The sequence below is a fragment of the Dendrobates tinctorius genome, unplaced genomic scaffold (genome assembly GCF_039654945.1).
Source record: "Dendrobates tinctorius isolate UK_male_01 unplaced genomic scaffold, ASM3965494v1 ptg000272l, whole genome shotgun sequence".
Lineage (NCBI taxonomy): Eukaryota > Metazoa > Chordata > Amphibia > Anura > Dendrobatidae > Dendrobates > Dendrobates tinctorius.
In genome coordinates, this window is record NW_027361939.1 from 12325136 (window position 1) to 12352022 (window position 26887).

The window sequence follows — 26887 nt, forward strand, 5'->3', positions numbered from 1 at the left end:
ACTTTTCTGTACTGCCACCAACATTCAAAGACAAAGGTGTTTTTCAGACAAAAGTATTTCAGGTAGAATTTGCGTTAAGCTGTCGAAATTTCTGAACGCCATCTTTTGGTCCGTTCGTTGTGATGAACTTTGGCACAAGATTTAATTTGGTTTCATAGCTCAAATCAATCTCAACTAGCCCCTTTTACAGCAAACGTGTCAAGAGAATCAACAACCCATGTGTCCTGTCTGTCATTTGGGTTCGCAAATTCTTACTTATCAGAAACATTTTAAATCTGAAAGGGAAAGTTCTAATTTGGTGACAGAATCTCTTCAGAAAAGAGGGTACCGCTTCCCCATGTGAGGATCGAACTCACGAACTTCAGAATATGAGACTGACGCGCTCGCTACTGACGGGTGTTTTTCAGACAAAAGTATTTCAGGTAGATTTTGCGCTTAGCTGTCAAACAGCTTAAATCACTCTCATCTGCCTCTTTATACAGCAAACGGGTCAAGAGAAACAGCAACCCATGTGTCCCATCTGTCATTTGGGTTCACAAATCCTTACTTATCAGAAACGTGTTAGAACTGAAAGGGAAAGTTCTAAGTTTTTGACAAAATCTCTTCGGAAAAGAGGAGCCTGCTGCCCCGTGTGAGGATCGAACTTACGACCTTCAGATTATGAGACTGACGCGGGTGTTTTTCAGACAAAAGTATTTCAGGTAGATTTTGCGCTTAGCTGTCAATCATTCTGAACACCAGCTTTTGGTTACATTCATTGTGACGACCTTTGGCACAAGATTTAATTTTTTTTCATAGCTCAAATCACTCTCATCTGCCTCTTTATACAGCAAACGGGTCAAGAGAACCAGCATCCCATGTGTCATTTGGGTTCACAAATCCTTACTTATCAGAAACGTGTTAGAAATGAACAGGAAAGTTCTAAGTTTTTGACAAAATCTCTTCGGAAAAGAGGAGCCCGCTGCCCCGTGTGAGTATCGAACTCACGACCTTCAGATTATGAGACTGACGCGCTACCTACTGCGCTAACGAGGTAAGATGCACGTGCCAATCTGCAGACGTTTCTTGTGCAAGCCCCCGAGCTGATTTTTTTCAATAGATACCTCAGTGTGTAGCTATCCATTCCCATATGGTCTAGCGGTTAGGATTCCTGGTTTTCACCCAGGCGGCCCGGGTTCGACTCCCGGTATGGGAACGCACCTTTTACTGTACTACTGCCAACAATCAAAGACAGAAATGTATTTTCCAGACAATAATATTTCAGGTAGATTTTGTACTTTGCAGTCAAAAATGCTGAACATCAGGGTATTTGTGGCTCTTACTGACCTTTAGCACAAGATTTCATTTTGTTTCATAGCTTAAACCATTCTCAACTACACCTTATTACTCCAAAGCGTCAAGGGACGCAACAATCCATGTGTTCTGTCTGTCACTAAGGCTCCTGTTTCCTTTCGAATCGGAAATGTTTCAGTGAGAAAGTTCTGAGTGGGTGACACAATATCCCAAGAAAAGGGGGGAGAATAGTTCCACGTGTGAGGAAAAAACCTCATGAACTTCAGATTACCAACTGACGTGCTAAGTACCATGCTCATGTGGCAACTTTTTTCTTTTGTGATGTAAAAGCTATTTAATCAGAGCAAAAACTTCTTTTTTTTTTTTTTTTTAAATTTATCTTGCTGCTTAGTGTATAACTTGTCCCACGTGGAAAAGTGGATAGGACCTAGTATCCCTGGTCGACTGGTTTACTTCCTGCTATGGGAGTGACACTCCTTTGGAACTAGTACACACATTCAAAAGCTGCCCCATGCCTTGTACGTGGAAACAGTTTAGGAACTAAATTGGTTATGTTTTGGTACTGAATCGGAAAAATCTGTGGCCCTGTAGCCAAGATGGAGACAGAATCGATTGAGAAAACGAGGGACCAGTACCCCGTCTAAGAATCGAACGTTCATCTTTCAGCTTATGAGACTGATTTGCTTACAACTGTGTTAACGAGGCAAGCTGCGCAAATAGAACTGCAGAAGTTGCTTGTGCCAAGTAGAAAACTTATTTTTTTTCAGATTGTCACTGATAAGACAGCACATCTTTTCCCATATGGTCTAGCGGTTAGGATTCCTGGTTCTCAGCCAGGCGGGCCGGGTTCAACTCCCGGTATGGGAATGTACTTTTCTGTACTGCCACCAACATTCAAAGACAAAGGTGTTTTTCAGACAAAAGTATTTCAGGTAGAATTTGCGTTAAGCTGTCGAAAATTCTGAACGCCATCTTTTGGTCCGTTCGTTGTGATGAACTTTGGCACAAGATTTAATTTGGTTTCATAGCTCAAATCAATCTCAACTAGCCCCTTTTACAGCAAACGTGTCAAGAGAATCAACAACCCATGTGTCCTGTCTGTCATTTGGGTTCGCAAATTCTTACTTATCAGAAACATTTTAAATCTGAAAGGGAAAGTTCTAATTTGGTGACAGAATCTCTTCAGAAAAGAGGGTACCGCTTCCCCATGTGAGGATCGAACTCACGAACTTCAGAATATGAGACTGACGCGCTCGCTACTGACGGGTGTTTTTCAGACAAAAGTATTTCAGGTAGATTTTGCGCTTAGCTGTCAAACAGCTCAAATCACTCTCATCTGCCTCTTTATACAGCAAACGGGTCAAGAGAAACAGCAACCCATGTGTCCCATCTGTCATTTGGGTTCACAAATCCTTACTTATCAGAAACGTGTTAGAACTGAAAGGGAAAGTTCTAAGTTTTTGACAAAATCTCTTCGGAAAAGAGGAGCCTGCTGCCCCGTGTGAGGATCGAACTCACGACCTTCAGATTATGAGACTGACGCGGGTGTTTTTCAGACAAAAGTATTTCAGGTAGATTTTGCGCTTAGCTGTCAATCATTCTGAACACCAGCTTTTGGTTACATTCATTGTGACGACCTTTGGCACAAGATTTAATTTTTTTTCATAGCTCAAATCACTCTCATCTGCCTCTTTATACAGCAAACGGGTCAAGAGAACCAGCATCCCATGTGTCATTTGGGTTCACAAATCCTTACTTATCAGAAACGTGTTAGAAATGAACAGGAAAGTTCTAAGTTTTTGACAAAATCTCTTCGGAAAAGAGGAGCCCGCTGCCCCGTGTGAGTATCGAACTCACGAACTTCAGAATATGAGACTGACGTGCTCGCTACTGACGGGTGTTTTTCAGACAAAAGTATTTCAGGTAGATTTTGCGCTTAGCTGTCAAACAGCTCAAATCACTCTCATCTGCCTCTTTATACAGCAAACGGGTCAAGAGAAACAGCAACCCATGTGTCCCATCTGTCATTTGGGTTCACAAATCCTTACTTATCAGAAACGTGTTAGAACTGAAAGGGAAAGTTCTAAGTTTTTGACAAAATCTCTTCGGAAAAGAGGAGCCTGCTGCCCCGTGTGAGGATCGAACTTACGACCTTCAGATTATGAGACTGACGCGGGTGTTTTTCAGACAAAAGTATTTCAGGTAGATTTTGCGCTTAGCTGTCAATCATTCTGAACACCAGCTTTTGGTTACATTCATTGTGACGACCTTTGGCACAAGATTTAATTTTTTTTCATAGCTCAAATCACTCTCATCTGCCTCTTTATACAGCAAACGGGTCAAGAGAACCAGCATCCCATGTGTCATTTGGGTTCACAAATCCTTACTTATCAGAAACGTGTTAGAAATGAACAGGAAAGTTCTAAGTTTTTGACAAAATCTCTTCGGAAAAGAGGAGCCCGCTGCCCCGTGTGAGTATCGAACTCACGACCTTCAGATTATGAGACTGACGCGCTACCTACTGCGCTAACGAGGTAAGATGCACGTGCCAATCTGCAGACGTTTCTTGTGCAAGCCCCCGAGCTGATTTTTTTCAATAGATACCTCAGTGTGTAGCTATCCATTCCCATATGGTCTAGCGGTTAGGATTCCTGGTTTTCACCCAGGCGGCCCGGGTTCGACTCCCGGTATGGGAATGCACCTTTTACTGTACTACTGCCAACAATCAAAGACAGAAATGTATTTTCCAGACAATAATATTTCAGGTAGATTTTGTACTTTGCAGTCAAAAATGCTGAACATCAGGGTATTTGTGGCTCTTACTGACCTTTAGCACAAGATTTCATTTTGTTTCATAGCTTAAACCATTCTCAACTACACCTTATTACTCCAAAGCGTCAAGGGACGCAACAATCCATGTGTTCTGTCTGTCACTAAGGCTCCTGTTTCCTTTCGAATCGGAAATGTTTCAGTGAGAAAGTTCTGAGTGGGTGACACAATATCCCAAGAAAAGGGGGGAGAATAGTTCCACGTGTGAGGAAAAAACCTCATGAACTTCAGATTACCAACTGACGTGCTAAGTACCATGCTCATGTGGCAACTTTTTTCTTTTGTGATGTAAAAGCTATTTAATCAGAGCAAAAACTTCTTTTTTTTTTTTTTTTTTTTTTTTTAAATTTATCTTGCTGCTTAGTGTATAACTTGTCCCACGTGGAAAAGTGGATAGGACCTAGTATCCCTGGTCGACTGGTTTACTTCCTGCTATGGGAGTGACACTCCTTTGGAACTAGTACACACATTCAAAAGCTGCCCCATGCCTTGTACGTGGAAACAGTTTAGGAACTAAATTGGTTATGTTTTGGTACTGAATCGGAAAAATCTGTGGCCCTGTAGCCAAGATGGAGACAGAATCGATTGAGAAAACGAGGGACCAGTACCCCGTCTAAGAATCGAACGTTCATCTTTCAGCTTATGAGACTGATTTGCTTACAACTGTGTTAACGAGGCAAGCTGCGCAAATAGAACTGCAGAAGTTGCTTGTGCCAAGTAGAAAACTTATTTTTTTTCAGATTGTCACTGATAAGACAGCACATCTTTTCCCATATGGTCTAGCGGTTAGGATTCCTGGTTCTCAGCCAGGCGGGCCGGGTTCAACTCCCGGTATGGGAATGTACTTTTCTGTACTGCCACCAACATTCAAAGACAAAGGTGTTTTTCAGACAAAAGTATTTCAGGTAGAATTTGCGTTAAGCTGTCAAAAATTCTGAACGCCATCTTTTGGTCCGTTCGTTGTGATGAACTTTGGCACAAGATTTAATTTGGTTTCATAGCTCAAATCAATCTCAACTAGCCCCTTTTACAGCAAACGTGTCAAGAGAATCAACAACCCATGTGTCCTGTCTGTCATTTGGGTTCGCAAATTCTTACTTATCAGAAACATTTTAAATCTGAAAGGGAAAGTTCTAATTTGGTGACAGAATCTCTTCAGAAAAGAGGGTACCGCTTCCCCATGTGAGGATCGAACTCACGAACTTCAGAATATGAGACTGACGCGCTCGCTACTGACGGGTGTTTTTCAGACAAAAGTATTTCAGGTAGATTTTGCGCTTAGCTGTCAAACAGCTCAAATCACTCTCATCTGCCTCTTTATACAGCAAACGGGTCAAGAGAAACAGCAACCCATGTGTCCCATCTGTCATTTGGGTTCACAAATCCTTACTTATCAGAAACGTGTTAGAACTGAAAGGGAAAGTTCTAAGTTTTTGACAAAATCTCTTCGGAAAAGAGGAGCCTGCTGCCCCGTGTGAGGATCGAACTCACGACCTTCAGATTATGAGACTGACGCGGGTGTTTTTCAGACAAAAGTATTTCAGGTAGATTTTGCGCTTAGCTGTCAATCATTCTGAACACCAGCTTTTGGTTACATTCATTGTGACGACCTTTGGCACAAGATTTAATTTTTTTTCATAGCTCAAATCACTCTCATCTGCCTCTTTATACAGCAAACGGGTCAAGAGAACCAGCATCCCATGTGTCATTTGGGTTCACAAATCCTTACTTATCAGAAACATGTTAGAAATGAACAGGAAAGTTCTAAGTTTTTGACAAAATCTCTTCGGAAAAGAGGAGCCCGCTGCCCCGTGTGAGTATCGAACTCACGACCTTCAGATTATGAGACTGACGCGCTACCTACTGCGCTAACGAGGTAAGATGCACGTGCCAATCTGCAGACGTTTCTTGTGCAAGCCCCCGAGCTGATTTTTTTCAATAGATACCTCAGTGTGTAGCTATCCATTCCCATATGGTCTAGCGGTTAGGATTCCTGGTTTTCACCCACGCGGCCCGGGTTCGACTCCCGGTATGGGAACGCACCTTTTACTGTACTACTGCCAACAATCAAAGACAGAAATGTATTTTCCAGACAATAATATTTCAGGTAGATTTTGTACTTTGCAGTCAAAAATGCTGAACATCAGGGTATTTGTGGCTCTTACTGACCTTTAGCACAAGATTTCATTTTGTTTCATAGCTTAAACCATTCTCAACTACACCTTATTACTCCAAAGCGTCAAGGGACGCAACAATCCATGTGTTCTGTCTGTCACTAAGGCTCCTGTTTCCTTTCGAATCGGAAATGTTTCAGTGAGAAAGTTCTGAGTGGGTGACACAATATCCCAAGAAAAGGGGGGAGAATAGTTCCACGTGTGAGGAAAAAACCTCATGAACTTCAGATTACCAACTGACGTGCTAAGTACCATGCTCATGTGGCAACTTTTTTCTTTTGTGATGTAAAAGCTATTTAATCAGAGCAAAAACTTATTTTTTTTTTTTTTTAAATTTATCTTGCTGCTTAGTGTATAACTTGTCCCACGTGGAAAAGTGGATAGGACCTAGTATCCCTGGTCGACTGGTTTACTTCCTGCTATGGGAGTGACACTCCTTTGGAACTAGTACACACATTCAAAAGCTGCCCCATGCCTTGTACGTGGAAACAGTTTAGGAACTAAATTGGTTATGTTTTGGTACTGAATCGGAAAAATCTGTGGCCCTGTAGCCAAGATGGAGACAGAATCGATTGAGAAAACGAGGGACCAGTACCCCGTCTAAGAATCGAACGTTCATCTTTCAGCTTATGACACTGATTTGCTTACAACTGTGTTAACGAGGCAAGCTGCGCAAATAGAACTGCAGAAGTTGCTTGTGCCAAGTAGAAAACTTATTTTTTTTCAGATTGTCACTGATAAGACAGCACATCTTTTCCCATATGGTCTAGCGGTTAGGATTACTGGTTCTCACCCAGGCGGGCCGGGTTCAACTCCCGGTATGGGAATGTACTTTTCTGTACTGCCACCAACATTCAAAGACAAAGGTGTTTTTCAGACAAAAGTATTTCAGGTAGAATTTGCGTTAAGCTGTCGAAAATTCTGAACGCCATCTTTTGGTCCGTTCGTTGTGATGAACTTTGGCACAAGATTTAATTTGGTTTCATAGCTCAAATCAATCTCAACTAGCCCCTTTTACAGCAAACGTGTCAAGAGAATCAACAACCCATGTGTCCTGTCTGTCATTTGGGTTCGCAAATTCTTACTTATCAGAAACATTTTAAATCTGAAAGGGAAAGTTCTAATTTGGTGACAGAATCTCTTCAGAAAAGAGGGTACCGCTTCCCCATGTGAGGATCGAACTCACGAACTTCAGAATATGAGACTGACGCGCTCGCTACTGACGGGTGTTTTTCAGACAAAAGTATTTCAGGTAGATTTTGCGCTTAGCTGTCAAACAGCTCAAATCACTCTCATCTGCCTCTTTATACAGCAAACGGGTCAAGAGAAACAGCAACCCATGTGTCCCATCTGTCATTTGGGTTCACAAATCCTTACTTATCAGAAACGTGTTAGAACTGAAAGGGAAAGTTCTAAGTTTTTGACAAAATCTCTTCGGAAAAGAGGAGCCTGCTGCCCCGTGTGAGGATCGAACTCACGACCTTCAGATTATGAGACTGACGCGGGTGTTTTTCAGACAAAAGTATTTCAGGTAGATTTTGCGCTTAGCTGTCAATCATTCTGAACACCAGCTTTTGGTTACATTCATTGTGACGACCTTTGGCACAAGATTTAATTTTTTTTCATAGCTCAAATCACTCTCATCTGCCTCTTTATACAGCAAACGGGTCAAGAGAACCAGCATCCCATGTGTCATTTGGGTTCACAAATCCTTACTTATCAGAAACGTGTTAGAAATGAACAGGAAAGTTCTAAGTTTTTGACAAAATCTCTTCGGAAAAGAGGAGCCCGCTGCCCCGTGTGAGTATCGAACTCACGAACTTCAGAATATGAGACTGACGCGCTCGCTACTGACGGGTGTTTTTCAGACAAAAGTATTTCAGGTAGATTTTGCGCTTAGCTGTCAAACAGCTCAAATCACTCTCATCTGCCTCTTTATACAGCAAACGGGTCAAGAGAAACAGCAACCCATGTGTCCCATCTGTCATTTGGGTTCACAAATCCTTACTTATCAGAAACGTGTTAGAACTGAAAGGGAAAGTTCTAAGTTTTTGACAAAATCTCTTCGGAAAAGAGGAGCCTGCTGCCCCGTGTGAGGATCGAACTTACGACCTTCAGATTATGAGACTGACGCGGGTGTTTTTCAGACAAAAGTATTTCAGGTAGATTTTGCGCTTAGCTGTCAATCATTCTGAACACCAGCTTTTGGTTACATTCATTGTGACGACCTTTGGCACAAGATTTAATTTTTTTTCATAGCTCAAATCACTCTCATCTGCCTCTTTATACAGCAAACGGGTCAAGAGAACCAGCATCCCATGTGTCATTTGGGTTCACAAATCCTTACTTATCAGAAACGTGTTAGAAATGAACAGGAAAGTTCTAAGTTTTTGACAAAATCTCTTCGGAAAAGAGGAGCCCGCTGCCCCGTGTGAGTATCGAACTCACGACCTTCAGATTATGAGACTGACGCGCTACCTACTGCGCTAACGAGGTAAGATGCACGTGCCAATCTGCAGACGTTTCTTGTGCAAGCCCCCGAGCTGATTTTTTTCAATAGATACCTCAGTGTGTAGCTATCCATTCCCATATGGTCTAGCGGTTAGGATTCCTGGTTTTCACCCAGGCGGCCCGGGTTCGACTCCCGGTATGGGAACGCACCTTTTACTGCCAACAATCAAAGACAGAAATGTATTTTCCAGACAATAATATTTCAGGTAGATTTTGTACTTTGCAGTCAAAAATGCTGAACATCAGGGTATTTGTGGCTCTTACTGACCTTTAGCACAAGATTTCATTTTGTTTCATAGCTTAAACCATTCTCAACTACACCTTATTACTCCAAAGCGTCAAGGGACGCAACAATCCATGTGTTCTGTCTGTCACTAAGGCTCCTGTTTCCTTTCGAATCGGAAATGTTTCAGTGAGAAAGTTCTGAGTGGGTGACACAATATCCCAAGAAAAGGGGGGAGAATAGTTCCACGTGTGAGGAAAAAACCTCATGAACTTCAGATTACCAACTGACGTGCTAAGTACCATGCTCATGTGGCAACTTTTTTCTTTTGTGATGTAAAAGCTATTTAATCAGAGCAAAAACTTCTTTTTTTTTTTTTTTTTTTTTTTTAAATTTATCTTGCTGCTTAGTGTATAACTTGTCCCACGTGGAAAAGTGGATAGGACCTAGTATCCCTGGTCGACTGGTTTACTTCCTGCTATGGGAGTGACACTCCTTTGGAACTAGTACACACATTCAAAAGCTGCCCCATGCCTTGTACGTGGAAACAGTTTAGGAACTAAATTGGTTATGTTTTGGTACTGAATCGGAAAAATCTGTGGCCCTGTAGCCAAGATGGAGACAGAATCGATTGAGAAAACGAGGGACCAGTACCCCGTCTAAGAATCGAACGTTCATCTTTCAGCTTATGAGACTGATTTGCTTACAACTGTGTTAACGAGGCAAGCTGCGCAAATAGAACTGCAGAAGTTGCTTGTGCCAAGTAGAAAACTTATTTTTTTTCAGATTGTCACTGATAAGACAGCACATCTTTTCCCATATGGTCTAGCGGTTAGGATTCCTGGTTCTCACCCAGGCGGGCCGGGTTCAACTCCCGGTATGGGAATGTACTTTTCTGTACTGCCACCAACATTCAAAGACAAAGGTGTTTTTCAGACAAAAGTATTTCAGGTAGAATTTGCGTTAAGCTGTCGAAAATTCTGAACGCCATCTTTTGGTCCGTTCGTTGTGATGAACTTTGGCACAAGATTTAATTTGGTTTCATAGCTCAAATCAATCTCAACTAGCCCCTTTTACAGCAAACGTGTCAAGAGAATCAACAACCCATGTGTCCTGTCTGTCATTTGGGTTCGCAAATTCTTACTTATCAGAAACATTTTAAATCTGAAAGGGAAAGTTCTAATTTGGTGACAGAATCTCTTCAGAAAAGAGGGTACCGCTTCCCCATGTGAGGATCGAACTCACGAACTTCAGAATATGAGACTGACGCGCTCGCTACTGACGGGTGTTTTTCAGACAAAAGTATTTCAGGTAGATTTTGCGCTTAGCTGTCAAACAGCTCAAATCACTCTCATCTGCCTCTTTATACAGCAAACGGGTCAAGAGAAACAGCAACCCATGTGTCCCATCTGTCATTTGGGTTCACAAATCCTTACTTATCAGAAACGTGTTAGAACTGAAAGGGAAAGTTCTAAGTTTTTGACAAAATCTCTTCGGAAAAGAGGAGCCTGCTGCCGCGTGTGAGGATCGAACTCACGACCTTCAGATTATGAGACTGACGCGGGTGTTTTTCAGACAAAAGTATTTCAGGTAGATTTTGCGCTTAGCTGTCAATCATTCTGAACACCAGCTTTTGGTTACATTCATTGTGACGACCTTTGGCACAAAATTTAATTTTTTTTCATAGCTCAAATCACTCTCATCTGCCTCTTTATACAGCAAATGGGTCAAGAGAACCAGCATCCCATGTGTCATTTGGGTTCACAAATCCTTACTTATCAGAAACGTGTTAGAAATGAACAGGAAAGTTCTAAGTTTTTGACAAAATCTCTTCGGAAAAGAGGAGCCCGCTGCCCCGTGTGAGTATCGAACTCACGAACTTCAGAATATGAGACTGACGCGCTCGCTACTGACGGGTGTTTTTCAGACAAAAGTATTTCAGGTAGATTTTGCGCTTAGCTGTCAAACAGCTCAAATCACTCTCATCTGCCTCTTTATACAGCAAACGGGTCAAGAGAAACAGCAACCCATGTGTCCCATCTGTCATTTGGGTTCACAAATCCTTACTTATCAGAAACGTGTTAGAACTGAAAGGGAAAGTTCTAAGTTTTTGACAAAATCTCTTCGGAAAAGAGGAGCCTGCTGCCCCGTGTGAGGATCGAACTTACGACCTTCAGATTATGAGACTGACGCGGGTGTTTTTCAGACAAAAGTATTTCAGGTAGATTTTGCGCTTAGCTGTCAATCATTCTGAACACCAGCTTTTGGTTACATTCATTGTGACGACCTTTGGCACAAGATTTAATTTTTTTTCATAGCTCAAATCACTCTCATCTGCCTCTTTATACAGCAAACGGGTCAAGAGAACCAGCATCCCATGTGTCATTTGGGTTCACAAATCCTTACTTATCAGAAACGTGTTAGAAATGAACAGGAAAGTTCTAAGTTTTTGACAAAATCTCTTCGGAAAAGAGGAGCCCGCTGCCCCGTGTGAGTATCGAACTCACGACCTTCAGATTATGAGACTGACGCGCTACCTACTGCGCTAACGAGGTAAGATGCACGTGCCAATCTGCAGACGTTTCTTGTGCAAGCCCCCGAGCTGATTTTTTTCAATAGATACCTCAGTGTGTAGCTATCCATTCCCATATGGTCTAGCGGTTAGGATTCCTGGTTTTCACCCAGGCGGCCCGGGTTCGACTCCCGGTATGGGAATGCACCTTTTACTGTACTACTGCCAACAATCAAAGACAGAAATGTATTTTCCAGACAATAATATTTCAGGTAGATTTTGTACTTTGCAGTCAAAAATGCTGAACATCAGGGTATTTGTGGCTCTTACTGACCTTTAGCACAAGATTTCATTTTGTTTCATAGCTTAAACCATTCTCAACTACACCTTATTACTCCAAAGCGTCAAGGGACGCAACAATCCATGTGTTCTGTCTGTCACTAAGGCTACTGTTTCCTTTCGAATCGGAAATGTTTCAGTGAGAAAGTTCTGAGTGGGTGACACAATATCCCAAGAAAAGGGGGGAGAATAGTTCCACGTGTGAGGAAAAAACCTCATGAACTTCAGATTACCAACTGACGTGCTAAGTACCATGCTCATGTGGCAACTTTTTTCTTTTGTGATGTAAAAGCTATTTAATCAGAGCAAAAACTTCTTTTTTTTTTTTTTTTTTTTTAAATTTATCTTGCTGCTTAGTGTATAACTTGTCCCACGTGGAAAAGTGGATAGGACCTAGTATCCCTGGTCGACTGGTTTACTTCCTGCTATGGGAGTGACACTCCTTTGGAACTAGTACACACATTCAAAAGCTGCCCCATGCCTTGTACGTGGAAACAGTTTAGGAACTAAATTGGTTATGTTTTGGTACTGAATCGGAAAAATCTGTGGCCCTGTAGCCAAGATGGAGACAGAATCGATTGAGAAAACGAGGGACCAGTACCCCGTCTAAGAATCGAACGTTCATCTTTCAGCTTATGAGACTGATTTGCTTACAACTGTGTTAACGAGGCAAGCTGCGCAAATAGAACTGCAGAAGTTGCTTGTGCCAAGTAGAAAACTTATTTTTTTTCAGATTGTCACTGATAAGACAGCACATCTTTTCCCATATGGTCTAGCGGTTAGGATTCCTGCTTCTCACCCAGGCGGGCAGGGTTCAACTCCCTGTATGGGAATGTACTTTTCTGTACTGCCACCAACATTCAAAGACAAAGGTGTTTTTCAGACAAAAGTATTTCAGGTAGAATTTGCGTTAAGCTGTCGAAATTTCTGAACGCCATCTTTTGGTCCGTTCGTTGTGATGAACTTTGGCACAAGATTTAATTTGGTTTCATAGCTCAAATCAATCTCAACTAGCCCCTTTTACAGCAAACGTGTCAAGAGAATCAACAACCCATGTGTCCTGTCTGTCATTTGGGTTCGCAAATTCTTACTTATCAGAAACATTTTAAATCTGAAAGGGAAAGTTCTAATTTGGTGACAGAATCTCTTCAGAAAAGAGGGTACCGCTTCCCCATGTGAGGATCGAACTCACGAACTTCAGAATATGAGACTGACGCGCTCGCTACTGACGGGTGTTTTTCAGACAAAAGTATTTCAGGTAGATTTTGCGCTTAGCTGTCAAACAGCTCAAATCACTCTCATCTGCCTCTTTATACAGCAAACGGGTCAAGAGAAACAGCAACCCATGTGTCCCATCTGTCATTTGGGTTCACAAATCCTTACTTATCAGAAACGTGTTAGAACTGAAAGGGAAAGTTCTAAGTTTTTGACAAAATCTCTTCGGAAAAGAGGAGCCTGCTGCCCCGTGTGAGGATCGAACTCACGACCTTCAGATTATGAGACTGACGCGGGTGTTTTTCAGACAAAAGTATTTCAGGTAGATTTTGCGCTTAGCTGTCAATCATTCTGAACACCAGCTTTTGGTTACATTCATTGTGACGACCTTTGGCACAAGATTTAATTTTTTTTCATAGCTCAAATCACTCTCATCTGCCTCTTTATACAGCAAACGGGTCAAGAGAACCAGCATCCCATGTGTCATTTGGGTTCACAAATCCTTACTTATCAGAAACGTGTTAGAAATGAACAGGAAAGTTCTAAGTTTTTGACAAAATCTCTTCGGAAAAGAGGAGCCCGCTGCCCCGTGTGAGTATCGAACTCACGAACTTCAGAATATGAGACTGACGCGCTCGCTACTGACGGGTGTTTTTCAGACAAAAGTATTTCAGGTAGATTTTGCGCTTAGCTGTCAAACAGCTCAAATCACTCTCATCTGCCTCTTTATACAGCAAACGGGTCAAGAGAAACAGCAACCCATGTGTCCCATCTGTCATTTGGGTTCACAAATCCTTACTTATCAGAAACGTGTTAGAACTGAAAGGGAAAGTTCTAAGTTTTTGACAAAATCTCTTCGGAAAAGAGGAGCCTGCTGCCCCGTGTGAGGATCGAACTTACGACCTTCAGATTATGAGACTGACGCGGGTGTTTTTCAGACAAAAGTATTTCAGGTAGATTTTGCGCTTAGCTGTCAATCATTCTGAACACCAGCTTTTGGTTACATTCATTGTGACGACCTTTGGCACAAGATTTAATTTTTTTTCATAGCTCAAATCACTCTCATCTGCCTCTTTATACAGCAAACGGGTCAAGAGAACCAGCATCCCATGTGTCATTTGGGTTCACAAATCCTTACTTATCAGAAACGTGTTAGAAATGAACAGGAAAGTTCTAAGTTTTTGACAAAATCTCTTCGGAAAAGAGGAGCCCGCTGCCCCGTGTGAGTATCGAACTCACGACCTTCAGATTATGAGACTGACGCGCTACCTACTGCGCTAACGAGGTAAGATGCACGTGCCAATCTGCAGACGTTTCTTGTGCAAGCCCCCGAGCTGATTTTTTTCAATAGATACCTCAGTGTGTAGCTATCCATTCCCCTATGGTCTAGCGGTTAGGATTCCTGGTTTTCACCCAGGCGGCCCGGGTTCGACTCCCGGTATGGGAACGCACCTTTTACTGTACTACTGCCAACAATCAAAGACAGAAATGTATTTTCCAGACAATAATATTTCAGGTAGATTTTGTACTTTGCAGTCAAAAATGCTGAACATCAGGGTATTTGTGGCTCTTACTGACCTTTAGCACAAGATTTCATTTTGTTTCATAGCTTAAACCATTCTCAACTACACCTTATTACTCCAAAGCGTCAAGGGACGCAACAATCCATGTGTTCTGTCTGTCACTAAGGCTCCTGTTTCCTTTCGAATCGGAAATGTTTCAGTGAGAAAGTTCTGAGTGGGTGACACAATATCCCAAGAAAAGGGGGGAGAATAGTTCCACGTGTGAGGAAAAAACCTCATGAACTTCAGATTACCAACTGACGTGCTAAGTACCATGCTCATGTGGCAACTTTTTTCTTTTGTGATGTAAAAGCTATTTAATCAGAGCAAAAACTTCTTTTTTTTTTTTTTTTTTTTTTTTAAATTTATCTTGCTGCTTAGTGTATAACTTGTCCCACGTGGAAAAGTGGATAGGACCTAGTATCCCTGGTCGACTGGTTTACTTCCTGCTATGGGAGTGACACTCCTTTGGAACTAGTACACACATTCAAAAGCTGCCCCATGCCTTGTACGTGGAAACAGTTTAGGAACTAAATTGGTTATGTTTTGGTACTGAATCGGAAAAATCTGTGGCCCTGTAGCCAAGATGGAGACAGAATCGATTGAGAAAACGAGGGACCAGTACCCCGTCTAAGAATCGAACGTTCATCTTTCAGCTTATGAGACTGATTTGCTTACAACTGTGTTAACGAGGCAAGCTGCGCAAATAGAACTGCAGAAGTTGCTTGTGCCAAGTAGAAAACTTATTTTTTTTCAGATTGTCACTGATAAGACAGCACATCTTTTCCCATATGGTCTAGCGGTTAGGATTCCTGGTTCTCAGCCAGGCGGGCCGGGTTCAACTCCCGGTATGGGAATGTACTTTTCTGTACTGCCACCAACTTTCAAAGACAAAGGTGTTTTTCAGACAAAAGTATTTCAGGTAGAATTTGCGTTAAGCTGTCAAAAATTCTGAACGCCATCTTTTGGTCCGTTCGTTGTGATGAACTTTGGCACAAGATTTAATTTGGTTTCATAGCTCAAATCAATCTCAACTAGCCCCTTTTACAGCAAACGTGTCAAGAGAATCAACAACCCATGTGTCCTGTCTGTCATTTGGGTTCGCAAATTCTTACTTATCAGAAACATTTTAAATCTGAAAGGGAAAGTTCTAATTTGGTGACAGAATCTCTTCAGAAAAGAGGGTACCGCTTCCCCATGTGAGGATCGAACTCACGAACTTCAGAATATGAGACTGACGCGCTCGCTACTGACGGGTGTTTTTCAGACAAAAGTATTTCAGGTAGATTTTGCGCTTAGCTGTCAAACAGCTCAAATCACTCTCATCTGCCTCTTTATACAGCAAACGGGTCAAGAGAAACAGCAACCCATGTGTCCCATCTGTCATTTGGGTTCACAAATCCTTACTTATCAGAAACGTGTTAGAACTGAAAGGGAAAGTTCTAAGTTTTTGACAAAATCTCTTCGGAAAAGAGGAGCCTGCTGCCCCGTGTGAGGATCGAACTCACGACCTTCAGATTATGAGACTGACGCGGGTGTTTTTCAGACAAAAGTATTTCAGGTAGATTTTGCGCTTAGCTGTCAATCATTCTGAACACCAGCTTTTGGTTACATTCATTGTGACGACCTTTGGCACAAGATTTAATTTTTTTTCATAGCTCAAATCACTCTCATCTGCCTCTTTATACAGCAAACGGGTCAAGAGAACCAGCATCCCATGTGTCATTTGGGTTCACAAATCCTTACTTATCAGAAACGTGTTAGAAATGAACAGGAAAGTTCTAAGTTTTTGACAAAATCTCTTCGGAAAAGAGGAGCCCGCTGCCCCGTGTGAGTATCGAACTCACGACCTTCAGATTATGAGACTGACGCGCTACCTACTGCGCTAACGAGGTAAGATGCACTTGCCAATCTGCAGACGTTTCTTGTGCAAGCCCCCGAGCTGATTTTTTTCAATAGATACCTCAGTGTGTAGCTATCCATTCCCATATGGTCAAGCGGTTAGGATTCCTGGTTTTCACCCACGCGGCCCGGGTTCGACTCCCGGTATGGGAACGCACCTTTTACTGTACTACTGCCAACAATCAAAGACAGAAATGTATTTTCCAGACAATAATATTTCAGGTAGATTTTGTACTTTGCAGTCAAAAATGCTGAACATCAGGGTATTTGTGGCTCTTACTGACCTTTAGCACAAGATTTCATTTTGTTTCATAGCTTAAACCATTCTCAACTACACCTTATTACTCCAAAGCGTCAAGGGACGCAACAATCCATGTGTTCTGTCTGTCACTAAGGCTCCTGTTTCCTTTCGAATCGGAAATGTTTCAGTGAGAAAGTTCTGAGTGGGTGACACAATATCCCAAGAAAAGGGGGGAGAATAGTTCCACGTGTGAGGAAAAAACCTCATGAACTTCAGATTACCAACTGACGTGCTAAGTACCATGCTCATGTGGCAACTTTTTTCTTTTGTGATGTAAAAGCTATTTAATCAGAGCAAAAACTTCTTTTTTTTTTTTTTTAAATTTATCTTGCTGCTTAGTGTATAACTTGTCCCACGTGGAAAAGTGGATAGGACCTAGTATCCCTGGTCGACTGGTTTACTTCCTGCTATGGGAGTGACACTCCTTTGGAACTAGTACACACATTCAAAAGCTGCCCCATGCCTTGTACGTGGAAACAGTTTAGGAACTAAATTGGTTATGTTTTGGTACTGAATCGGAAAAATCTGTGGCCCTGTAGCCAAGATGGAGACAGAATCGATTGAGAAAACGAGGGACCAGTACCCCGTCTAAGAATCGAACGTTCATCTTTCAGCTTATGACACTGATTTGCTTACAACTGTGTTAACGAGGCAAGCTGCGCAAATAGAACTGCAGAAGTTGCTTGTGCCAAGTAGAAAACTTATTTTTTTTCAGATTGTCACTGATAAGACAGCACATCTTTTCCCATATGGTCTAGCGGTTAGGATTCCTGGTTCTCAGCCAGGCGGGCCGGGTTCAACTCCCGGTATGGGAATGTACTTTTCTGTACTGCCACCAACATTCAAAGACAAAGGTGTTTTTCAGACAAAAGTATTTCAGGTAGAATTTGCGTTAAGCTGTCGAAAATTCTGAACGCCATCTTTTGGTCCGTTCGTTGTGATGAACTTTGGCACAAGATTTAATTTGGTTTCATAGCTCAAATCAATCTCAACTAGCCCCTTTTACAGCAAACGTGTCAAGAGAATCAACAACCCATGTGTCCTGTCTGTCATTTGGGTTCGCAAATTCTTACTTATCAGAAACATTTTAAATCTGAAAGGGAAAGTTCTAATTTGGTGACAGAATCTCTTCAGAAAAGAGGGTACCGCTTCCCCATGTGAGGATCGAACTCACGAACTTCAGAATATGAGACTGACGCGCTCGCTACTGACGGGTGTTTTTCAGACAAAAGTATTTCAGGTAGATTTTGCGCTTAGCTGTCAAACAGCTCAAATCACTCTCATCTGCCTCTTTATACAGCAAACGGGTCAAGAGAAACAGCAACCCATGTGTCCCATCTGTCATTTGGGTTCACAAATCCTTACTTATCAGAAACGTGTTAGAACTGAAAGGGAAAGTTCTAAGTTTTTGACAAAATCTCTTCGGAAAAGAGGAGCCTGCTGCCCCGTGTGAGGATCGAACTCACGACCTTCAGATTATGAGACTGACGCGGGTGTTTTTCAGACAAAAGTATTTCAGGTAGATTTTGCGCTTAGCTGTCAATCATTCTGAACACCAGCTTTTGGTTACATTCATTGTGACGACCTTTGGCACAAGATTTAATTTTTTTTCATAGCTCAAATCACTCTCATCTGCCTCTTTATACAGCAAACGGGTCAAGAGAACCAGCATCCCATGTGTCATTTGGGTTCACAAATCCTTACTTATCAGAAACGTGTTAGAAATGAACAGGAAAGTTCTAAGTTTTTGACAAAATCTCTTCGGAAAAGAGGAGCCCGCTGCCCCGTGTGAGTATCGAACTCACGAACTTCAGAATATGAGACTGACGCGCTCGCTACTGACGGGTGTTTTTCAGACAAAAGTATTTCAGGTAGATTTTGCGCTTAGCTGTCAAACAGCTCAAATCACTCTCATCTGCCTCTTTATACAGCAAACGGGTCAAGAGAAACAGCAACCCATGTGTCCCATCTGTCATTTGGGTTCACAAATCCTTACTTATCAGAAACGTGTTAGAACTGAAAGGGAAAGTTCTAAGTTTTTGACAAAATCTCTTCGGAAAAGAGGAGCCTGCTGCCCCGTGTGAGGATCGAACTTACGACCTTCAGATTATGAGACTGACGCGGGTGTTTTTCAGACAAAAGTATTTCAGGTAGATTTTGCGCTTAGCTGTCAATCATTCTGAACACCAGCTTTTGGTTACATTCATTGTGACGACCTTTGGCACAAGATTTAATTTTTTTTCATAGCTCAAATCACTCTCATCTGCCTCTTTATACAGCAAACGGGTCAAGAGAACCAGCATCCCATGTGTCATTTGGGTTCACAAATCCTTACTTATCAGAAACGTGTTAGAAATGAACAGGAAAGTTCTAAGTTTTTGACAAAATCTCTTCGGAAAAGAGGAGCCCGCTGCCCCGTGTGAGTATCGAACTCACGACCTTCAGATTATGAGACTGACGCGCTACCTACTGCGCTAACGAGGTAAGATGCACGTGCCAATCTGCAGACGTTTCTTGTGCAAGCCCCCGAGCTGATTTTTTTCAATAGATACCTCAGTGTGTAGCTATCCATTCCCATATGGTCTAGCGGTTAGGATTCCTGGTTTTCACCCAGGCGGCCCGGGTTCGACTCCCGGTATGGGAACGCACCTTTTACTGTACTACTGCCAACAATCAAAGACAGAAATGTATTTTCCAGACAATAATATTTCAGGTAGATTTTGTACTTTGCAGTCAAAAATGCTGAACATCAGGGTATTTGTGGCTCTTACTGACCTTTAGCACAAGATTTCATTTTGTTTCATAGCTTAAACCATTCTCAACTACACCTTATTACTCCAAAGCGTCAAGGGACGCAACAATCCATGTGTTCTGTCTGTCACTAAGGCTCCTGTTTCCTTTCGAATCGGAAATGTTTCAGTGAGAAAGTTCTGAGTGGGTGACACAATATCCCAAGAAAAGGGGGGAGAATAGTTCCACGTGTGAGGAAAAAACCTCATGAACTTCAGATTACCAACTGACGTGCTAAGTACCATGCTCATGTGGCAACTTTTTTCTTTTGTGATGTAAAAGCTATTTAATCAGAGCAAAAACTTCTTTTTTTTTTTTTTTTTTTTTTTTAAATTTATCTTGCTGCTTAGTGTATAACTTGTCCCACGTGGAAAAGTGGATAGGACCTAGTATCCCTGGTCGACTGGTTTACTTCCTGCTATGGGAGTGACACTCCTTTGGAACTAGTACACACATTCAAAAGCTGCCCCATGCCTTGTACGTGGAAACAGTTTAGGAACTAAATTGGTTATGTTTTGGTACTGAATCGGAAAAATCTGTGGCCCTGTAGCCAAGATGGAGACAGAATCGATTGAGAAAACGAGGGACCAGTACCCCGTCTAAGAATCGAACGTTCATCTTTCAGCTTATGACACTGATTTGCTTACAACTGTGTTAACGAGGCAAGCTGCGCAAATAGAACTGCAGAAGTTGCTTGTGCCAAGTAGAAAACTTATTTTTTTTCAGATTGTCACTGATAAGACAGCACATCTTTTCCCATATGGTCTAGCGGTTAGGATTCCTGGTTCTCAGCCAGGCGGGCCGGGTTCAACTCCCGGTATGGGAATGTACTTTTCTGTACTGCCACCAACATTCAAAGACAAAGGTGTTTTTCAGACAAAAGTATTTCAGGTAGAATTTGCGTTAAGCTGTCGAAAATTCTGAACGCCATCTTTTGGTCCGTTCGTTGTGATGAACTTTGGCACAAGATTTAATTTGGTTTCATAGCTCAAATCAATCTCAACTAGCCCCTTTTACAGCAAACGTGTCAAGAGAATCAACAACCCATGTGTCCTGTCTGTCATTTGGGTTCGCAAATTCTTACTTATCAGAAACATTTTAAATCTGAAAGGGAAAGTTCTAATTTGGTGACAGAATCTCTTCAGAAAAGAGGGTACCGCTTCCCCATGTGAGGATCGAACTCACGAACTTCAGAATATGAGACTGACGCGCTCGCTACTGACGGGTGTTTTTCAGACAAAAGTATTTCAGGTAGATTTTGCGCTTAGCTGTCAAACAGCTCAAATCACTCTCATCTGCCTCTTTATACAGCAAACGGGTCAAGAGAAACAGCAACCCATGTGTCCCATCTGTCATTTGGGTTCACAAATCCTTACTTATCAGAAACGTGTTAGAACTGAAAGGGAAAGTTCTAAGTTTTTGACAAAATCTCTTCGGAAAAGAGGAGCCTGCTGCCCCGTGTGAGGATCGAACTCACGACCTTCAGATTATGAGACTGACGCGGGTGTTTTTCAGACAAAAGTATTTCAGGTAGATTTTGCGCTTAGCTGTCAATCATTCTGAACACCAGCTTTTGGTTACATTCATTGTGACGACCTTTGGCACAAGATTTAATTTTTTTTCATAGCTCAAATCACTCTCATCTGCCTCTTTATACAGCAAACGGGTCAAGAGAACCAGCATCCCATGTGTCATTTGGGTTCACAAATCCTTACTTATCAGAAACGTGTTAGAAATGAACAGGAAAGTTCTAAGTTTTTGACAAAATCTCTTCGGAAAAGAGGAGCCCGCTGCCCCGTGTGAGTATCGAACTCACGACCTTCAGATTATGAGACTGACGCGCTACCTACTGCGCTAACGAGGTAAGATGCACGTGCCAATCTGCAGACGTTTCTTGTGCAAGCCCCCGAGCTGATTTTTTTCAATAGATACCTCAGTGTGTAGCTATCCATTCCCATATGGTCTAGCGGTTAGGATTCCTGGTTTTCACCCACACGGCCCGGGTTCGACTCCCGGTATGGGAACGCACCTTTTACTGTACTACTGCCAACAATCAAAGACAGAAATGTATTTTCCAGACAATAATATTTCAGGTAGATTTTGTACTTTGCAGTCAAAAATGCTGAACATCAGGGTATTTGTGGCTCTTACTGACCTTTAGCACAAGATTTCATTTTGTTTCATAGCTTAAACCATTCTCAACTACACCTTATTACTCCAAAGCGTCAAGGGACGCAACAATCCATGTGTTCTGTCTGTCACTAAGGCTCCTGTTTCCTTTCGAATCGGAAATGTTTCAGTGAGAAAGTTCTGAGTGGGTGACACAATATCCCAAGAAAAGGGGGGAGAATAGTTCCACGTGTGAGGAAAAAACCTCATGAACTTCAGATTACCAACTGACGTGCTAAGTACCATGCTCATGTGGCAACTTTTTTCTTTTGTGATGTAAAAGCTATTTAATCAGAGCAAAAACTTCTTTTTTTTTTTTTTTAAATTTATCTTGCTGCTTAGTGTATAACTTGTCCCACGTGGAAAAGTGGATAGGACCTAGTATCCCTGGTCGACTGGTTTACTTCCTGCTATGGGAGTGACACTCCTTTGGAACTAGTACACACATTCAAAAGCTGCCCCATGCCTTGTACGTGGAAACAGTTTAGGAACTAAATTGGTTATGTTTTGGTACTGAATCGGAAAAATCTGTGGCCCTGTAGCCAAGATGGAGACAGAATCGATTGAGAAAACGAGGGACCAGTACCCCGTCTAAGAATCGAACGTTCATCTTTCAGCTTATGACACTGATTTGCTTACAACTGTGTTAACGAGGCAAGCTGCGCAAATAGAACTGCAGAAGTTGCTTGTGCCAAGTAGAAAACTTATTTTTTTTCAGATTGTCACTGATAAGACAGCACATCTTTTCCCATATGGTCTAGCGGTTAGGATTCCTGGTTCTCAGCCAGGCGGGCCGGGTTCAACTCCCGGTATGGGAATGTACTTTTCTGTACTGCCACCAACATTCAAAGACAAAGGTGTTTTTCAGACAAAAGTATTTCAGGTAGAATTTGCGTTAAGCTGTCGAAAATTCTGAACGCCATCTTTTGGTCCGTTCGTTGTGATGAACTTTGGCACAAGATTTAATTTGGTTTCATAGCTCAAATCAATCTCAACTAGCCCCTTTTACAGCAAACGTGTCAAGAGAATCAACAACCCATGTGTCCTGTCTGTCATTTGGGTTCGCAAATTCTTACTTATCAGAAACATTTTAAATCTGAAAGGGAAAGTTCTAATTTGGTGACAGAATCTCTTCAGAAAAGAGGGTACCGCTTCCCCATGTGAGGATCGAACTCACGAACTTCAGAATATGAGACTGACGCGCTCGCTACTGACGGGTGTTTTTCAGACAAAAGTATTTCAGGTAGATTTTGCGCTTAGCTGTCAAACAGCTCAAATCACTCTCATCTGCCTCTTTATACAGCAAACGGGTCAAGAGAAACAGCAACCCATGTGTCCCATCTGTCATTTGGGTTCACAAATCCTTACTTATCAGAAACGTGTTAGAACTGAAAGGGAAAGTTCTAAGTTTTTGACAAAATCTCTTCGGAAAAGAGGAGCCTGCTGCCCCGTGTGAGGATCGAACTCACGACCTTCAGATTATGAGACTGACGCAGGTGTTTTTCAGACAAAAGTATTTCAGGTAGATTTTGCGCTTAGCTGTCAATCATTCTGAACACCAGCTTTTGGTTACATTCATTGTGACGACCTTTGGCACAAGATTTAATTTTTTTTCATAGCTCAAATCACTCTCATCTGCCTCTTTATACAGCAAACGGGTCAAGAGAACCAGCATCCCATGTGTCATTTGGGTTCACAAATCCTTACTTATCAGAAACGTGTTAGAAATGAACAGGAAAGTTCTAAGTTTTTGACAAAATCTCTTCGGAAAAGAGGAGCCCGCTGCCCCGTGTGAGTATCGAACTCACGAACTTCAGAATATGAGACTGACGCGCTCGCTACTGACGGGTGTTTTTCAGACAAAAGTATTTCAGGTAGATTTTGCGCTTAGCTGTCAAACAGCTCAAATCACTCTCATCTGCCTCTTTATACAGCAAACGGGTCAAGAGAAACAGCAACCCATGTGTCCCATCTGTCATTTGGGTTCACAAATCCTTACTTATCAGAAACGTGTTAGAACTGAAAGGGAAAGTTCTAAGTTTTTGACAAAATCTCTTCGGAAAAGAGGAGCCTGCTGCCCCGTGTGAGGATCGAACTTACGACCTTCAGATTATGAGACTGACGCGGGTGTTTTTCAGACAAAAGTATTTCAGGTAGATTTTGCGCTTAGCTGTCAATCATTCTGAACACCAGCTTTTGGTTACATTCATTGTGACGACCTTTGGCACAAGATTTAATTTTTTTTCATAGCTCAAATCACTCTCATCTGCCTCTTTATACAGCAAACGGGTCAAGAGAACCAGCATCCCATGTGTCATTTGGGTTCACAAATCCTTACTTATCAGAAACGTGTTAGAAATGAACAGGAAAGTTCTAAGTTTTTGACAAAATCTCTTCGGAAAAGAGGAGCCCGCTGCCCCGTGTGAGTATCGAACTCACGACCTTCAGATTATGAGACTGACGCGCTACCTACTGCGCTAACGAGGTAAGATGCACGTGCCAATCTGCAGACGTTTCTTGTGCAAGCCCCCGAGCTGATTTTTTTCAATAGATACCTCAGTGTGTAGCTATCCATTCCCATATGGTCTAGCGGTTAGGATTTCTGGTTTTCACCCAGGCGGCCCGGGTTCGACTCCCGGTATGGGAACGCACCTTTTACTGTACTACTGCCAACAATCAAAGACAGAAATGTATTTTCCAGACAATAATATTTCAGGTAGATTTTGTACTTTGCAGTCAAAAATGCTGAACATCAGGGTATTTGTGGCTCTTACTGACCTTTAGCACAAGATTTCATTTTGTTTCATAGCTTAAACCATTCTCAACTACACCTTATTACTCCAAAGCGTCAAGGGACGCAACAATCCATGTGTTCTGTCTGTCACTAAGGCTCCTGTTTCCTTTCGAATCGGAAATGTTTCAGTGAGAAAGTTCTGAGTGGGTGACACAATATCCCAAGAAAAGGGGGGAGAATAGTTCCACGTGTGAGGAAAAAACCTCATGAACTTCAGATTACCAACTGACGTGCTAAGTACCATGCTCATGTGGCAACTTTTTTCTTTTGTGATGTAAAAGCTATTTAATCAGAGCAAAAACTTCTTTTTTTTTTTTTTTTTTTTTTTTAAATTTATCTTGCTGCTTAGTGTATAACTTGTCCCACGTGGAAAAGTGGATAGGACCTAGTATCCCTGGTCGACTGGTTTACTTCCTGCTATGGGAGTGACACTCCTTTGGAACTAGTACACACATTCAAAAGCTGCCCCATGCCTTGTACGTGGAAACAGTTTAGGAACTAAATTGGTTATGTTTTGGTACTGAATCGGAAAAATCTGTGGCCCTGTAGCCAAGATGGAGACAGAATCGATTGAGAAAACGAGGGACCAGTACCCCGTCTAAGAATCGAACGTTCATCTTTCAGCTTATGACACTGATTTGCTTACAACTGTGTTAACGAGGCAAGCTGCGCAAATAGAACTGCAGAAGTTGCTTGTGCCAAGTAGAAAACTTATTTTTTTTCAGATTGTCACTGATAAGACAGCACATCTTTTCCCATATGGTCTAGCGGTTAGGATTCCTGGTTCTCAGCCAGGCGGGCCGGGTTCAACTCCCGGTATGGGAATGTACTTTTCTGTACTGCCACCAACATTCAAAGACAAAGGTGTTTTTCAGACAAAAGTATTTCAGGTAGAATTTGCGTTAAGCTGTCGAAAATTCTGAACGCCATCTTTTGGTCCGTTCGTTGTGATGAACTTTGGCACAAGATTTAATTTGGTTTCATAGCTCAAATCAATCTCAACTAGCCCCTTTTACAGCAAACGTGTCAAGAGAATCAACAACCCATGTGTCCTGTCTGTCATTTGGGTTCGCAAATTCTTACTTATCAGAAACATTTTAAATCTGAAAGGGAAAGTTCTAATTTGGTGACAGAATCTCTTCAGAAAAGAGGGTACCGCTTCCCCATGTGAGGATCGAACTCACGAACTTCAGAATATGAGACTGACGCGCTCGCTACTGACGGGTGTTTTTCAGACAAAAGTATTTCAGGTAGATTTTGCGCTTAGCTGTCAAACAGCTCAAATCACTCTCATCTGCCTCTTTATACAGCAAACGGGTCAAGAGAAACAGCAACCCATGTGTCCCATCTGTCATTTGGGTTCACAAATCCTTACTTATCAGAAACGTGTTAGAACTGAAAGGGAAAGTTCTAAGTTTTTGACAAAATCTCTTCGGAAAAGAGGAGCCTGCTGCCCCGTGTGAGGATCGAACTCACGACCTTCAGATTATGAGACTGACGCGGGTGTTTTTCAGACAAAAGTATTTCAGGTAGATTTTGCGCTTAGCTGTCAATCATTCTGAACACCAGCTTTTGGTTACATTCATTGTGACGACCTTTGGCACAAGATTTAATTTTTTTTCATAGCTCAAATCACTCTCATCTGCCTCTTTATACAGCAAACGGGTCAAGAGAACCAGCATCCCATGTGTCATTTGGGTTCACAAATCCTTACTTATCAGAAACGTGTTAGAAATGAACAGGAAAGTTCTAAGTTTTTGACAAAATCTCTTCGGAAAAGAGGAGCCCGCTGCCCCGTGTGAGTATCGAACTCACGAACTTCAGAATATGAGACTGACGCGCTCGCTACTGACGGGTGTTTTTCAGACAAAAGTATTTCAGGTAGATTTTGCGCTTAGCTGTCAAACAGCTCAAATCACTCTCATCTGCCTCTTTATACAGCAAACGGGTCAAGAGAAACAGCAACCCATGTGTCCCATCTGTCATTTGGGTTCACAAATCCTTACTTATCAGAAACGTGTTAGAACTGAAAGGGAAAGTTCTAAGTTTTTGACAAAATCTCTTCGGAAAAGAGGAGCCTGCTGCCCCGTGTGAGGATCGAACTTACGACCTTCAGATTATGAGACTGACGCGGGTGTTTTTCAGACAAAAGTATTTCAGGTAGATTTTGCGCTTAGCTGTCAATCATTCTGAACACCAGCTTTTGGTTACATTCATTGTGACGACCTTTGGCACAAGATTTAATTTTTTTTCATAGCTCAAATCACTCTCAT

The 26887-nt window shown here is 42.0% G+C and overlaps 20 non-coding genes across 20 annotated transcripts; 10 read left to right on the top strand and 10 right to left on the bottom strand.

The window, feature by feature from the left end:
- Nucleotides 1-962: 962 nt before the first annotated feature.
- On the bottom strand, nt 963-1035 carry TRNAM-CAU (transfer RNA methionine (anticodon CAU)). Its single transcript has one exon. It is a non-coding gene; the product is annotated as a tRNA-Met (tRNA).
- An 88-nt stretch (nt 1036-1123) lies between these two features.
- Nucleotides 1124-1195, top strand: TRNAE-UUC (transfer RNA glutamic acid (anticodon UUC)). The gene has a single exon. It is a non-coding gene; the product is annotated as a tRNA-Glu (tRNA).
- Nucleotides 1196-3756: 2561 nt separating this feature from the next.
- Nucleotides 3757-3829, bottom strand: TRNAM-CAU (transfer RNA methionine (anticodon CAU)). The gene has a single exon. It is a non-coding gene; the product is annotated as a tRNA-Met (tRNA).
- Nucleotides 3830-3917: 88 nt separating this feature from the next.
- Nucleotides 3918-3989, top strand: TRNAE-UUC (transfer RNA glutamic acid (anticodon UUC)). The gene has a single exon. It is a non-coding gene; the product is annotated as a tRNA-Glu (tRNA).
- Nucleotides 3990-5927: 1938 nt separating this feature from the next.
- On the bottom strand, nt 5928-6000 carry TRNAM-CAU (transfer RNA methionine (anticodon CAU)). Its single transcript has one exon. It is a non-coding gene; the product is annotated as a tRNA-Met (tRNA).
- An 88-nt stretch (nt 6001-6088) lies between these two features.
- TRNAE-UUC (transfer RNA glutamic acid (anticodon UUC)) lies at nt 6089-6160 on the top strand. The gene has a single exon. It is a non-coding gene; the product is annotated as a tRNA-Glu (tRNA).
- Nucleotides 6161-7051: 891 nt separating this feature from the next.
- On the top strand, nt 7052-7123 carry TRNAE-CUC (transfer RNA glutamic acid (anticodon CUC)). The gene has a single exon. It is a non-coding gene; the product is annotated as a tRNA-Glu (tRNA).
- Nucleotides 7124-8719: 1596 nt separating this feature from the next.
- Nucleotides 8720-8792, bottom strand: TRNAM-CAU (transfer RNA methionine (anticodon CAU)). Its single transcript has one exon. It is a non-coding gene; the product is annotated as a tRNA-Met (tRNA).
- An 88-nt stretch (nt 8793-8880) lies between these two features.
- Nucleotides 8881-8952, top strand: TRNAE-UUC (transfer RNA glutamic acid (anticodon UUC)). The gene has a single exon. It is a non-coding gene; the product is annotated as a tRNA-Glu (tRNA).
- Nucleotides 8953-9844: 892 nt separating this feature from the next.
- Nucleotides 9845-9916, top strand: TRNAE-CUC (transfer RNA glutamic acid (anticodon CUC)). Its single transcript has one exon. It is a non-coding gene; the product is annotated as a tRNA-Glu (tRNA).
- A 1596-nt stretch (nt 9917-11512) lies between these two features.
- On the bottom strand, nt 11513-11585 carry TRNAM-CAU (transfer RNA methionine (anticodon CAU)). Its single transcript has one exon. It is a non-coding gene; the product is annotated as a tRNA-Met (tRNA).
- Nucleotides 11586-11673: 88 nt separating this feature from the next.
- TRNAE-UUC (transfer RNA glutamic acid (anticodon UUC)) lies at nt 11674-11745 on the top strand. The gene has a single exon. It is a non-coding gene; the product is annotated as a tRNA-Glu (tRNA).
- Nucleotides 11746-14310: 2565 nt separating this feature from the next.
- On the bottom strand, nt 14311-14383 carry TRNAM-CAU (transfer RNA methionine (anticodon CAU)). Its single transcript has one exon. It is a non-coding gene; the product is annotated as a tRNA-Met (tRNA).
- An 88-nt stretch (nt 14384-14471) lies between these two features.
- TRNAE-UUC (transfer RNA glutamic acid (anticodon UUC)) lies at nt 14472-14543 on the top strand. Its single transcript has one exon. It is a non-coding gene; the product is annotated as a tRNA-Glu (tRNA).
- A 1937-nt stretch (nt 14544-16480) lies between these two features.
- Nucleotides 16481-16553, bottom strand: TRNAM-CAU (transfer RNA methionine (anticodon CAU)). The gene has a single exon. It is a non-coding gene; the product is annotated as a tRNA-Met (tRNA).
- Nucleotides 16554-19272: 2719 nt separating this feature from the next.
- TRNAM-CAU (transfer RNA methionine (anticodon CAU)) lies at nt 19273-19345 on the bottom strand. The gene has a single exon. It is a non-coding gene; the product is annotated as a tRNA-Met (tRNA).
- An 88-nt stretch (nt 19346-19433) lies between these two features.
- On the top strand, nt 19434-19505 carry TRNAE-UUC (transfer RNA glutamic acid (anticodon UUC)). The gene has a single exon. It is a non-coding gene; the product is annotated as a tRNA-Glu (tRNA).
- Nucleotides 19506-21442: 1937 nt separating this feature from the next.
- On the bottom strand, nt 21443-21515 carry TRNAM-CAU (transfer RNA methionine (anticodon CAU)). The gene has a single exon. It is a non-coding gene; the product is annotated as a tRNA-Met (tRNA).
- Nucleotides 21516-24234: 2719 nt separating this feature from the next.
- Nucleotides 24235-24307, bottom strand: TRNAM-CAU (transfer RNA methionine (anticodon CAU)). Its single transcript has one exon. It is a non-coding gene; the product is annotated as a tRNA-Met (tRNA).
- Nucleotides 24308-24395: 88 nt separating this feature from the next.
- TRNAE-UUC (transfer RNA glutamic acid (anticodon UUC)) lies at nt 24396-24467 on the top strand. The gene has a single exon. It is a non-coding gene; the product is annotated as a tRNA-Glu (tRNA).
- The last annotated feature ends 2420 nt before the right edge of the window (nt 24468-26887 follow it).